The sequence below is a fragment of the Miscanthus floridulus genome, chromosome 12 (assembly GCF_019320115.1).
Source record: "Miscanthus floridulus cultivar M001 chromosome 12, ASM1932011v1, whole genome shotgun sequence".
Classification (NCBI taxonomy): domain Eukaryota; kingdom Viridiplantae; phylum Streptophyta; class Magnoliopsida; order Poales; family Poaceae; genus Miscanthus; species Miscanthus floridulus.
The window spans coordinates 72,495,603-72,508,478 of record NC_089591.1 but is presented as its reverse complement, the minus strand read 5'-3'; the positions used below and the strand labels follow the sequence as shown (position 1 = coordinate 72,508,478).

The 12,876-nt window shown below is 42.5% G+C and overlaps 1 pseudogene; it reads left to right on the top strand.

Annotated features, from left to right (window-relative positions):
- Nucleotides 1-517: 517 nt before the first annotated feature.
- LOC136496112 (probable LRR receptor-like serine/threonine-protein kinase At1g56130) overlaps nucleotides 518-12,876 on the top strand; it is a 67,950-nt pseudogene continuing 55,591 nt past the window's right edge.

Sequence of the window (12,876 nt, the reverse complement as noted above, 5' to 3'; positions counted from 1 at the left end):
TAGGCAATCACCACACTAACTTTATAGTAGGAGTGAGTGGGTCCACTTGTACGTCACACTACTATGTAAATGATTTCACAAGACACTACTCAATCATTAACAGAGGCGGTCACAAAGTTGAACCGTCTCTAAAATATATGAGGATTTTCTGAGGCGGTAACTTTATTTGTGGATGCGATCGTAAAATAACCGTCTTACAAAATGGACTTACGGACACGGTTAAAAATAACCTATTTTCGAAGACGGACCTCTTAAGAGCTCCATCTCGGTTAGTCAAGCCAAGCCCATTCATCCCACTCACCCCGCAACCAAACGTCCAAACCCTAGCATATTAATAGCGTTTCAACCTGCACCACCCACACCACCTAGCATATTAATAGTGTTTCAGCCTATGGACCATTTCTGTCACTTTGCTTCTATATGCATCAAGCATTTGTGTCCGAGGGCCCCCCGAAACTGATGTCCGTTGTCCCGCAGATTGGATCATCATATATAAAAAAATATAAAGGAGTGCTCCATCAAACGGGCAGCAGAGCTAAGCAAGAGCAGTTAGAGAGGGAAAGATGAGGTTAAAATGGAGTTCTTCCCTCCGGGGCTCCATGCTCTCCGTGCCGCTGATCATTGTTCTAGGAGCATCTGCTGGAGCTCAGCAAGCACCAACGACAAGGACAGATCCAACTGAAGGTATGTCCACTCCGTTCCCCTGCTGTTTCCTGAAATATAAAGAGCATTCCATTCCATGAGATGTTCGTTTCTTGGGACATGTACAGTGCTGTTTTTGGTCATCGTATATCCTTTCTCTTCTTAATATAACATGCTTCCAGAAACTATTATATCTCATGAAAATGCCAATGGAAGCTATCTAGCCTTTTTTTTTGTTCTGGAAAGAAAAAAATGACCCTTCCCTCTTTGTCTCTGTTATGACAAGTAGAGCCGGACCAGGGGCCCACGCGGTACTGTAGCACGTAAACATAACAGCATGAACAGTACCGGATTAGATTAGATTAGATTGGTTTGGTTTGTTAGGAAAGGAATAAGATAGATTGATTCGATTAGGATGTTTCCTTAGGGGTCAAGTCAGTCATCTCTATAAAAGAGAACAATGTATCAGTTATAATCAAGAAAGAAGCAACGATTAAGTTGCTGGCTTCCCCTGGGAGCCAGCCGTCCCTGCCCTCTCCCCCTCGTGTGAACAGCACCCTCGCTACTGTAGCACCCACGTCCTCCCCTCCTCCACCCCTATAACCTACGCAGCAACGCCGGTAGGGCATCAAGGCCTAACAATCTGGTATCAGAGCCGTGGCTATTTGCATGCGCTTATTCTCTGCCGGCTCAGCAGCAGGCCTTCAAAGCTCCATCGGTCGCTTGGAGTACGCCTCTAGCACAGCCCCACTCTGCTGCACCCATAGCGGGGGTGGCTGCTCGTGGAGGGCACCATCGACTCCATGTGCAGGCGCTCCATGGATTCGAGCCGGGCGGATTTGACTCCAGGCAGATCAGATGGCGCAGCCAAGTTTGGCACCTCGAGGAGGAAGGTATGGATCGTGCACCACTACAGAAGTAGATCTCATGGGACGGAGTTGATTTTTGGGGAGCCATATGTCTTCTGCCTCAATTACAACTGCAACATAGGACTCCTTGAGCAGAGCTGCCATGGCGATCTTCTCTGGACTGCAAGGTCTTCTGCTCCAGCAATCGCCACAGCTCGAGGACGAGCTGTCTTGGAGGGGCGGAGTAGTGTTATGGCAAGTAGAGTCGGACCAGGGGCCCCACAATACTGTAGCGCATGAACATAACAGCGTGATCTGTACCGGATTAGATTAGATTAGATTGGTTTGGTTTGTTAGGAAAGGAATAAGATAGATTGATTCGATTAGGATGTTTTCTTAGGGGTCAAGTCAGTCATCTCCATAAAAGAGAACCCCGTATCAGTTATAATCAAGCAAGAAGCAACAATTAAGTTGCTGGCTTCCCCTGGGAGCCAGCCGTCCCTGCCCTCTCCCCCTCGCGTGAACAGTACCCTCGCTACTGTAGCTCCCACGTCCTCCCCTCTTCCACCCCTATAACCTGCGCAGCAACGCCGGTAGGGCATCAAGTCCTAACGGTCTCAGTCATGTAACCGTGTTGCCAACATCAGCCACAGAAGCCCATCACTGTTCACCATCAGATGTGAATCTGATCACGGTTTCCATGTCGCGTTGCAGCGGCAGCGCTGAATGCACTGTTCGCCAAGCTCCGGCTGAAGGCGGCGGCGGTATGGAACATCAGCGGCGACCCCTGCACCGGCGCCGCCACTGACAGGACCGACATGGACAGCAGCCCAAACTTGAACCCGGGTATCAAATGCGACTGCTCCGACCAGAACAACACCGTCTGCCACATCACGAGGCTGTAAGTGATCGGGGGCCAGAGGCATGCGGTGCCTCTGTGCCACGCTCGTTGTGTGTGCTTTTGTCTCTGACGAACAGAAGAACTTCTACTTTCAATCCACACTCGCTGCAGGAAAATTTACGTGTTGGATGTAGTTGGCCCGATACCAGAAGAACTGCGGAACCTCACAAGCTTGACCAATCTGTATGACCTCTCAATTTCTTTAATTTGCATGGAATGGTCTGTCAATGCAAGCACTGATTCTAATTCTAATCAAAAGCGTCCAATAACAGCATCGTCTGCTACTAGCATGTGGTTCATTACGGGGAGAGTTTGTTTGTTATTGCCTCATCAGTAGTATTGTTAACGGAATTCTTCCATCAACTAATAATGATTTGTTGATACCGGATCCGACCTGGTGTTGTTTCAGAGATCTAGGACGAAACTACTTAACAGGGCCCTTACCGTCATTCCTTGGGGAACTGACTGCTATGCAGTACATGTGAGATTTTTAGAACTTTATAAACAATATTCCGTTACATGTTTTCCTTATTTAATATAAAATCGTTATTTCCTTTTTTTCTGTTGAACATATACAAGGAGTGTGGGCGTCAATGCATTGTCTGGATCAGTTCCAAAGGAGCTCGGGAACCTTTCAAATCTCATAGTGCTGTAAGGAATGAAGATATATATATTTCTGTATTGTCATGACTTATGACACTATTTCATTAATTTCTACTCTCTCTCCATTGCAAATTATAATATGTTTTGGCTTTTCTAGACATATTGCTTTTATATATTATGCAGTATCTAGAAAAGCCAAAACGTCTTTTTTTAGGAAAACAGAAAATCAATTAAGTAAAGAAAACAAAGTGTTGTTACATGAAGAGCAGGAGGGGGAAATGGAGTTCAAGAAACAAAAACAGGAGATAAAGAAAATAAGCCAGACTAAGGGGATTAAACAAGATTGTTTAACCATGATACAATAGAAGGATAATAGCTTCTTTTTGCGCATACTAGGAACAACGCAAATTCTTACTTGAAAGCTCTCTTTGAGTCTTCGAGCGAAGGCAACAGTTGATTGAAGATGAGGCTATTCCTCGCTTTCGAAATGGTCCAACACATTAAGATTATAATTTCCATGAAGAAAGGCACTTGTAGTTGCCTCTAGAAATTTTCTAAATTTTGAAAAAAAATCTAGACGAGAGCTTACTTGAACTTGTAACTAGGCCCAGCAAGCAGAAGCAAAGGGGCAGTGGATGAAGAGGCGCCCGAGTGATTCTTCTAAAAGACAGTTGCATAGGACACAATTGTAGTCCTATAGTTCCAAGTTCTATCTTTTGAGCAGCTCTATGGTGCTTAGCCTATCTTTCAGAATAAGCCAACAGAAAACTCTATGCTTGTTTTGGCAGGAGTTGTTCCAAGTCCATTTGAAGCTTGGGTGAACTATTCCTTGACCATTGAGATGCTTGTAAGCTTTTTGTTACCGAGAATTTTCTTGAGTTCTAGATGCATGACCAAGAATCTGGGGCCTCATTCAAAATCAATTGTTGTAAGTCAAGATCAATGCTAGTGTTTTAGAGGCGAGCGTCTTAAGCGCCCACTTCTGCAAATAAAAGCTTTAGAGGGGGACAATGCCTGCCTGTGTAACTCGTAATAGACCTTGATCCAAAGGCAGTCAAAATTGCCACCTTTATAAATGCCATTTGAACGCCTTTGGAGCTACTTTTTGTGGTAGTTAAGTGGTCTCCAAACCGAGATTTTTTCTCATCATTGGACTATAGTGAGATTACTATTTTTGTCAGACGGAGATTCTTGAGGGGTTGAGTTCTTTGAAGAACAAGGGAGCCAAATAAGTGTCGTTTCTTCATCTAGCTAGCTCTTTTAGGCCTCCCTTGCACGTTGGACAAGTTGCATAGACATGTCCTACAAGATGATAATATGTATGCTCTTTACGCACAAGAGCCGGAGAGTATCGACCACCTACGCATAGGTTGTGTTTAAGCCCATGAGACCTTGTTCTACTCCCTAGATCGCTTTGGTCTATAGGCTTTAACGCCAATGTCATGGATGGGGCTTTCTCTGTTTGGTGGGTTGACGGTTGCAAGCTCATAGCCAAACCACTAATGAAGTGAATTGACACTCTTGTTGTATTGGTCGCTTGGAGCCTCTGGAAAGAGCACAACAATCAGGTCTTCTGTCATTCCGCTCTACAGCCTATTCCCTTCTTTATTGTGGTTACTTTAACTTTGTATTAAACTTGTCTCTTCTATATGAAATACGTGTGACTCATATTATGCACCAACACCTAAGGTTTTGTTGTTAAAATAATAACTAATCCAAAGTTGTGACAAAGGTACAAATAACTATTGGGAGAATAAGACATATTATAAACATGGAATTTTCTATAGAACACCACTCAATGTTGGTTTTGTCGGTGGCTTAAGGCAAAACAAAAGGTAGATGTGACATTCGGCCTAGTTTGAATTAAACTTGTGGTCTCTCATTTGTGTGTTGATGACATTGTGGGGTTTAGTCCTACCTTGATTGTTGAGGGCGGGTTAGACCAACATATAAGGCTTCTGGAGTCCATACCACCAACCCTGGGTTAGCCTTTTTACGTGAAGGAAGGACAAAAGTGTAAGCGGGCTAGTAGGAGTGTGTGGTCCACTCAATGTGTAGATAGGATATGACCTATTTAGACTCTTAAGACATTATAGTAGAGGCTCATTGTCCTACTCGCAAAAAAGTAGAGGATTATTGTCCAAGGATCTTCTTTCCTTCTTCATTTTACCTCCTTTACAAAGGTAGCTATGCATCTAGCTAGTATTTTGCAAAAGGAGATGATCATGTTATGAATATGTGCAACTAACATGGATTTTTGTTAGGCTTTTAGAGGCTTGAGCTCAAACAATTTTGATGGTACCCTTCCTTCTGAATTGGGGAACCTAGCTAAACTTACAGAATTGTATGTCCCCAATAATTCTGAACATTCAATACCTTCTCTTCCTTTCATTTTCCGCTTGGACCGGTGAATTCATGTATAGTAAGTTATCTTATTTGTATATCATAATCACAGGTATATTAATAGTGCTGGATTAACTTGTCATCTCCCAGCTAACGAGGATGAGAAAGTTGTATGCATATACATGCATTTTGCTAGTAGTGTTGTTCCATGTCATACAAATTTACATGTTCTGTTTTATTTGTATTCAGATGGGCATTTGATAATGATTTCACCGGGAAACTACCAGATTACATCGGGCGCTGGACTAATTTAGTAGAATTGTAAGGCTATTATCCATCGCTATCTAGTCATGATTACTTACTATAAATTAAGACATTTTGGATAAGTAGTTGCTAATTTTCATGTTTTTTTATTTCGTAAAATCATAATCATTTTTTTGTAATGTATGTGTATAATTTACTATAGTTCTCTACAAGCAAGCTTTAGTTTCTACAAAACCAATATATACTAATATTGAAGTAAGAAGTTCATTTAAGCCTATTTGGCTTGTTGTGGCATGTAAAAGATATGTTATATTTTTAGTCCATTGAGGTTTCAATGACATTAACGTATCTTTAATAAGTGGGCTATAAATATTGCATCTCTTTACCTCACCATATATGTGTAATATGGTGCCCCCCTCTCTTTTTATAAGGTAGTGTTATATATCTTCATTGCTATTTCTAATAGTATTGTCGGTGCAGAATGTGACCAACTAGTGAATATTTGTAGTTTTGCTGTACGTTGTGATCGAAGGTGGCCTAGCACTCAATGACACAGGATTTATATTGGTTCGGGCAACGTGCCCTACGTCCAGTCGGGGTCGGGTGGTGACTTTATTCCTGAACTCAGGTGCTCGAAGTTTGCAGTGGGGTTACAAACGAGAAGGAGAAAGATGGGGTGTACAAGAGGTCCGGTCGGCTCCGACCGGAAGGGCCGAGAGTGACAGGAACTTCGCTATGAGCTAGGTGTTCAAGCATGTGCTTGCGGTCTGTTGACACCATTTTTTGCACGTGTCAAAATGATCAGAGTGGGCTAATCGGCAGGAGGAAAGTTACTGTATACGCTGACAGTCGATGAAAATCAGCTTGTAAAGATGGTTGCCGATGAATGGTGGTGATCGATGGAAAGGTTGATTTAGACTCGAGCGTTGCCGATAAGGTTGGAGATGTTATTGTCGATGCCGATGAAGGAAGGCTTGAAAACTACTGCCGATGAAACAGGAAGTATGCCGATGGAAAGGATGTCGGTGAGAATTCCATCGTAATTGAGGCGGACAGGGAAATAGATAGGAGTTGATTTCCTTTTCTATATTTGTTAGAGTATGATTCATGTAAGAGTCACGTGTTTCCTTAGATATGGACTTGGTGTCCTAGTCGTATTTGGTTATGTCTCTTTAGATCAGGGTATAAATATAGATTGAGGGGCAATGTAAGAAAAGATCAATCAATATCAAAACCAATTTTTACTCCTATTTGCATCTACTTACTTTTCGGCGACTTCGTCAATTTGCATATTTTTTCCTTTTTACGAGTTCTCATTGATTCGGCGAGTTGCATCGCTTCAGTGCGACCTTCGGCGATTCTCGAGTTCCGCGTGAGTACCTCTTGGCCGTGACTTCCGGGCGTATCGCTGTTGTCAGGACCAAAGTGCTCGTATCTTCATCCTTGTCGATTAACAGGTCAAATCGACTAGCACGCTTTGGATATCGATTCGGGTATTAGCCCTTTATGTTTGTAGATCCACTTTTGCATCAACACATCTTTTGGCACGCCCGGTGGGACAAATCAATCTGATCAATATGTTCAATCCCGAGATCGATTCAGGGAACATTATCGCGGTATCAGAAGAAGATCTTAAGGAAGAGCAGAGGCAGGCTATGGAAAAGGCTGTAGAAGAATACAGGCAGCTTTGTCTAAAATCGTTTAGCCTGAACAAGAGTGGACAAGTCATCCAGAAGCAAGATTTGCCGTTGCCTCGGCAGGTTACCTTTGACTCCAATCCTAGTAAACTTCAAGAGATGGTTAATTCTGCAGTAAATCATGCTTTGATTAATCATTCCAATGTGCTGTCCAATACTGTTCATAATGCTGTGGTTCGAACTCTCAAAGAAGGACAAGAGTCACCGCATTACGTTGGGCCTGCCTATCACCAACCAGAGCCGGCATCTGTCAATACTCCATCGGCTCCCTCGGCCGTTGTGGGTACAGAAGTTACTTCTCCTCCAGTATCGGCAGGCTTACCTAATATTCAATCTACACCGATACGATCAGATCCGGTACTACCAGGAGGACGAGTTCAGCTTAATACAGATCTATCGGCATCAGCTATGTCAGGCCCTATGTCTCAGAATAGCCAGATTCCTGCTAATTGGTGGGGATATGGTATGTCCTCCTGGAGTCATCTGCTTTCAATCCTAGGTTACCTCAAGTGTTTGATGCAGTAGGAAAAGCTCCTATACCATTGGCTGTTTCGCCGATGGCTCAAGTGTCTCAATATGCCACAACAACTACTGTGCAACCAACTCCAGGAGGTTTCCAGATGCCTTTGGTTCAAACACCCAATTCAAGTCCATCGGCAAGCTTACTGCCGATGCAGCAGAAAGCCCCTGCTATGAAGTCAAACTGGGGTTCAGTTCATGCCTCAAGCTGGTTATAATTATCCAACAATGTCAGCAAATTACCAGCCATCGGTAAGTTTTGTACCGATGAGTTCTAATAATGGTTGGTCAGGACAGTTACCTGTTCAACATACAGTTCAGCAAAATCAGCAGGTTGCAGGGATTCAACAAGGTCATATGCAAGCTGGTTTCCAGAATCAAGCATCGGCAGCTCAGTCGATGAATCCTTTCCAACAGGTTAATGGACCACAAGTAACGGCAAATATGCCGATTGCTGGAGATCGTGGGCCACTAAAGATATGTGGAGGGATATCAGCAGGCACCTCCTGTAGAAATTCAGCCAGTTCGTCAGCAGGAGGCTGATGCTTTTTGGGCTGATAAGATAGCAGAAATTATGAAGGATCAGTTTGGGATAAAGCCCAAGGTCAATACTTATTCTTATCGGACTCCATACCCTCCTGCATATGATTTAATTCCTCTCCCAAATCGGTACAAGGTACCAGATTTCACTAAATTCTCTGGGCAAGATGATACATCAACAATGGAACACGTCAATCGCTTCATTATTCAATGTGGAGAGGCAGCTAGCAGAGATGAATTAAGAGTTCGATTATTTTCATCATCTTTGTCTGGATCGGCATTTACATGGTTCATTTCATTACCACCAAATTCTATTATTACTTGGGTTGATCTAGAAAAACAATTTCATAAGTATTTCTTTGCTGGAATCCATGAAAAGAAGCTTACCGATTTAGTAAAATTGAGACAGCGTAATAATGAATCGGTAGAAAGCTTTGTGCAAAGGCTACGAGATGTAAAAAATAAGTGCTACAGCCTAGGTGCTGGATGATCAGTAGCTTGCCGATCTGGCTTTCCAAGGGTTATTGCCACATCTTAAAGACAGATATGCTTCTCAGGAGTTTGAAAGCCTCAGTCATCTTGTGCAAAGGATCTCTGATCAAGATACTATGGTTTTTGAACCTAAAAAGAATTGGAGTAAAAAAGTATCATTTGTTGAAGAAGTAGGAGATTCTGATTCTGATGAAGAACCAGTTATCGGCTTAGCTGAGTGGGTTAAGAATAAAAAGCAAATATCTTGTCCCTTTGGTCAGAAAGAGCTAGAAAAGTTTACCTTTGATATCACCAAGGCCGATAAGATATTTGATCTTCTGCTTCAAGAGGGCCAAATTAAGCTGTCACCTAATCATGTGATCCCATCGGCAGAAGAGTTGAAGAAGATCTTGTACTGCAAATGGCACAATATAACTTCACATAGTACAAATGAGTGCAAGGTGTTCAGGCAACAGTTACAATCGGCTATTGAATCTGGGAGAATTAAGTTTGGTACTTCCAAGGCCCAGAAGCCGATGAAAATTGATCAACACCCTTTTCCAGCAAATATATTGGAGGCCAAAGGGAAGACCAAGGTATTGACGTCAGAGGCTGCTGAGAAAAACGCATCAGTGGATCCCCAACATCGGATAACTACCGATGATGCAAAAAGTAAGGGTTTGCTGGGAGAAAGCAGTAGTTCCAAAACCCTCCTCGACCTGGTATTGTGATTACCCATCGAAGGCAGCAGGAGGGTTGGCGTCAGCGTAAGGACCGATATCAACAACAGCAAGAAGAGAGACGTCGGGAAGAATGGTATCGGCATAAAGATCATTGGAGGTGCCTATTTTTCATCCATTGCTGGGAAGAAGGATATTAAATTGCCAACTGTTGAAAATTGCCCTAAGTGCAATGGTTATTATGGGGTCAATCGGTCAGAAAGGAGGTTTCAACCTGGCAATCAGGGTTTATTTATCAATGAGCCGATCAGAGGCAGAGCATCAGTGCATGATCGGCTGGGGGGCAGACTTAGTGTACATGAAAGGCTTGGTAAACACGCTGGATATTTTCCAAGGAATCAAGAGGAGCTTGAGGAGATGGCAAACGCAAGAGTTCCCGATGAAGAAATATTCTACAGGGACCCTAATATACGCCGTGTAGAATCAACTGGGACCTGTTATCAGCCAGGTTTGGAAAACCAAGTTTCCTCGATGGTGCCCGGAGGGTCTGACAAAGACACAGAAAAGGAGGATGCAACGTGAGCATCAGGAGGATTTATACCGAGAGGAAAATTCCTCCAATGAGAGGTCCGGTCATCAGCAGTGGCAGGTAAAACACAAAAATAAGGGTCCATCGGCAGATGTTAATATGGTATTCATGTTGCCGATGGAGTTTTTGGCACTATCTGATAATGAGGAAGAAGTTGTTCTCTCTGATCAAGTAGCTCAGTTGACACTAGATCCAATGATGGCTTGTTTTTGAGAAACCTACCGATGACGAGAGACAGCATCTTAAGGCTTTGTTTGTGAAAGGCAGAGTTGATGGGCAGCCTGTATCTAAGATACTTATCGACGGAGGGGCTGCGATTAATATTATGCCTTATGTGATGTATCGGAAACTTGGTAAGGGAGATCAAGACTTGACCAAAACTGATATGATGCTAAAGGATTTTGAAGGCAATGTGTCACCGGCTAAAGGGGCAGTATGCGTTGAATTGACCATCGGCAGCAAAACCTTGCCGACGACGTTCTTTGTTATTAATGGCAAGGGTGCATATAATCTGCTTCTAGGGAGGGATTGGATTCATGCTAATTGTTGGGTTTCCTTCTACAATGCATCAATGCCTCGTACAGTGGATTGGGGATAAGATTGAGTTTGTCCCTGGTGATTCTTCTTATATCATCGCATCGGCAGAATCAGATACTTATGAGCGAACTAAATGCATATCAGGAGAAGTTTGGGAAAAAAGAGTTCCTTAGAGTTGCTGATTATGAAATTCCACCGATCCAAGCAGTCGGTTCTGAAGAAGAGTTTTAATGGATAGGTTTGCCGATGATGGAAAATTAGGTTAAGGGTTCACATCGGCAGATGATTTAGTAGAAGTAGATATTGGTAATGGCGATAGGCCAAGATCCTACTTTTATTAGTGCTAAGTTAGATTCCAAGTGTAAGCAGCAAATAACTGATTTGTTAAAAGAGTATAAAGATTATTTTGCTTGGGATTATACTGAGATGCCTGGATTAGACCGATCGATAGTTGAACATCGGTTACCTATCAAATCTGGATTTCGGCCACATCAGCAGCCAGCACGCCGATGCAACCCTAATATACTTCCTGACATTAAGGCCGAAATAACTAAATTAATTGAGGCAAAGTTTATTCGGCAGGTGTCGATATGCAGAGTGGATCTCTAATGTGGTTCCTGTTTATAAGAAAAATGGAAAACTTCATGTTTGTATTGACTTCAGGAATCTCAACAAAGCCACACCGATGGATGGCTATCCAATGCCGATTGCTGATTTGTTGATTGATGCTGCAGCCGGACATCAAATTATCAGCTTCATGGATGGTAATGCAGGTTACAATCAAATATTCATGGCTGAAGAAGATATTCCCAAGACTGCTTTCAGATGTCCAGGTCATGTAGGGTTGTTTGAGTGGATAGTCATGATGTTTGGTTTGAAAAATGCCGGCGCTACTTATCAAAGAGCTATGAACTTTATTTTTCATGAATACATCGGCACATTAGTGGAGATCTACATTGATGATGTAGTGATTAAGTCTGGAGATATCACAAAACATCTAGCCGATCTACAAAAGATACTGGAGTGCACAAGGAAGCATGGATTGAAGATGAATCCTAATAAATGTGCATTTGGTGTATCGGCAGGTCAATTCTTGGGTTTTATGGTGCATCAGCGGGGCATCGAAATCAGTAGGAAGGTCTATTGATGCAATTAACAAGGTGGTTGCTCCTACCAATAAAACTGAATTGCAATCTTTGATCGGTAAGATGTAATTTCATTAGAAGATTCATATCTAATCTGTCGGGTAAGATCAAGGCTTTCAGTCCATTACTTAAATTGAAAGCCGATCAAGAATTTGTATGGGGAGCTGAGCAGCGGTTAGCCCTAGATGAAATTAAGAAATATTTAACAAATCCTCCAGTGCTAGTTCCACCTCAACACGGGAAACCTTTCAGGTTGTATTTGTCAACTGATGATACCGTTATCGGTTCAGCTCTTATTCAAGAATTTGAAGGGAAAGAACATGTTATTTATTATTTGAGCAGAAGATTAGTGGATGCTGAGACAAGGTATTCGGCCATCGAAAAATTATGTCTGTGTTTATACTTTTCTTGTGTCAAATTAAGACATTATTTGTTATCTGCCGAATGTACGGTCATATGCAAAGACGACGTAGTCAAGTATATGCTGTTGATGCCGATATTAAGTGGTAGAATCGGCAAGTGGATTTTAGCATTATCAGAATTTGAACTACATTACGAATCGACTAAGGCAGTTAAGGGGCAGGTTATGGCTGATTTTGTCACTCAGCATTGTAATACAGTGGACTCTTTGGAGGTTGCTCCTTGGACACTTTTCTTCGATGGGTCCACATGTGGTGAAGGAGCAGGTATCGGCATTGTGTTGATTTCACCTCGAGGAAGGAAGTATGAGTTTTCATTGCCGATTGTTGCTACATCGACAAACAATCAGGCTGAATACCAAGCCTTGATAAAAGGGTTAGAATTGCTGAAGGAGATACGTGCCGATGCTGTTGAAATCTTTGGTGATTTTATGCTAGTTATAAATCAATTGGCTGGGATTTATGAATGCTGAAGTGAAGTTTTAATTTCGTATTATGAAAGATGTTTGCAATTGTTGAAAGGGTTTAGAGATTTTCGTCTTGAACATATTTCTCGACTACATAATGAAGAGGCTAATCGACTAGCTCAGCATGCTTCAGGGTATCAGCCTATTCAGGAAGTGCTAACATCGGCAGTCGATACCGATGTCTGGAGAAAGGAGATTGTCGATTATTTAA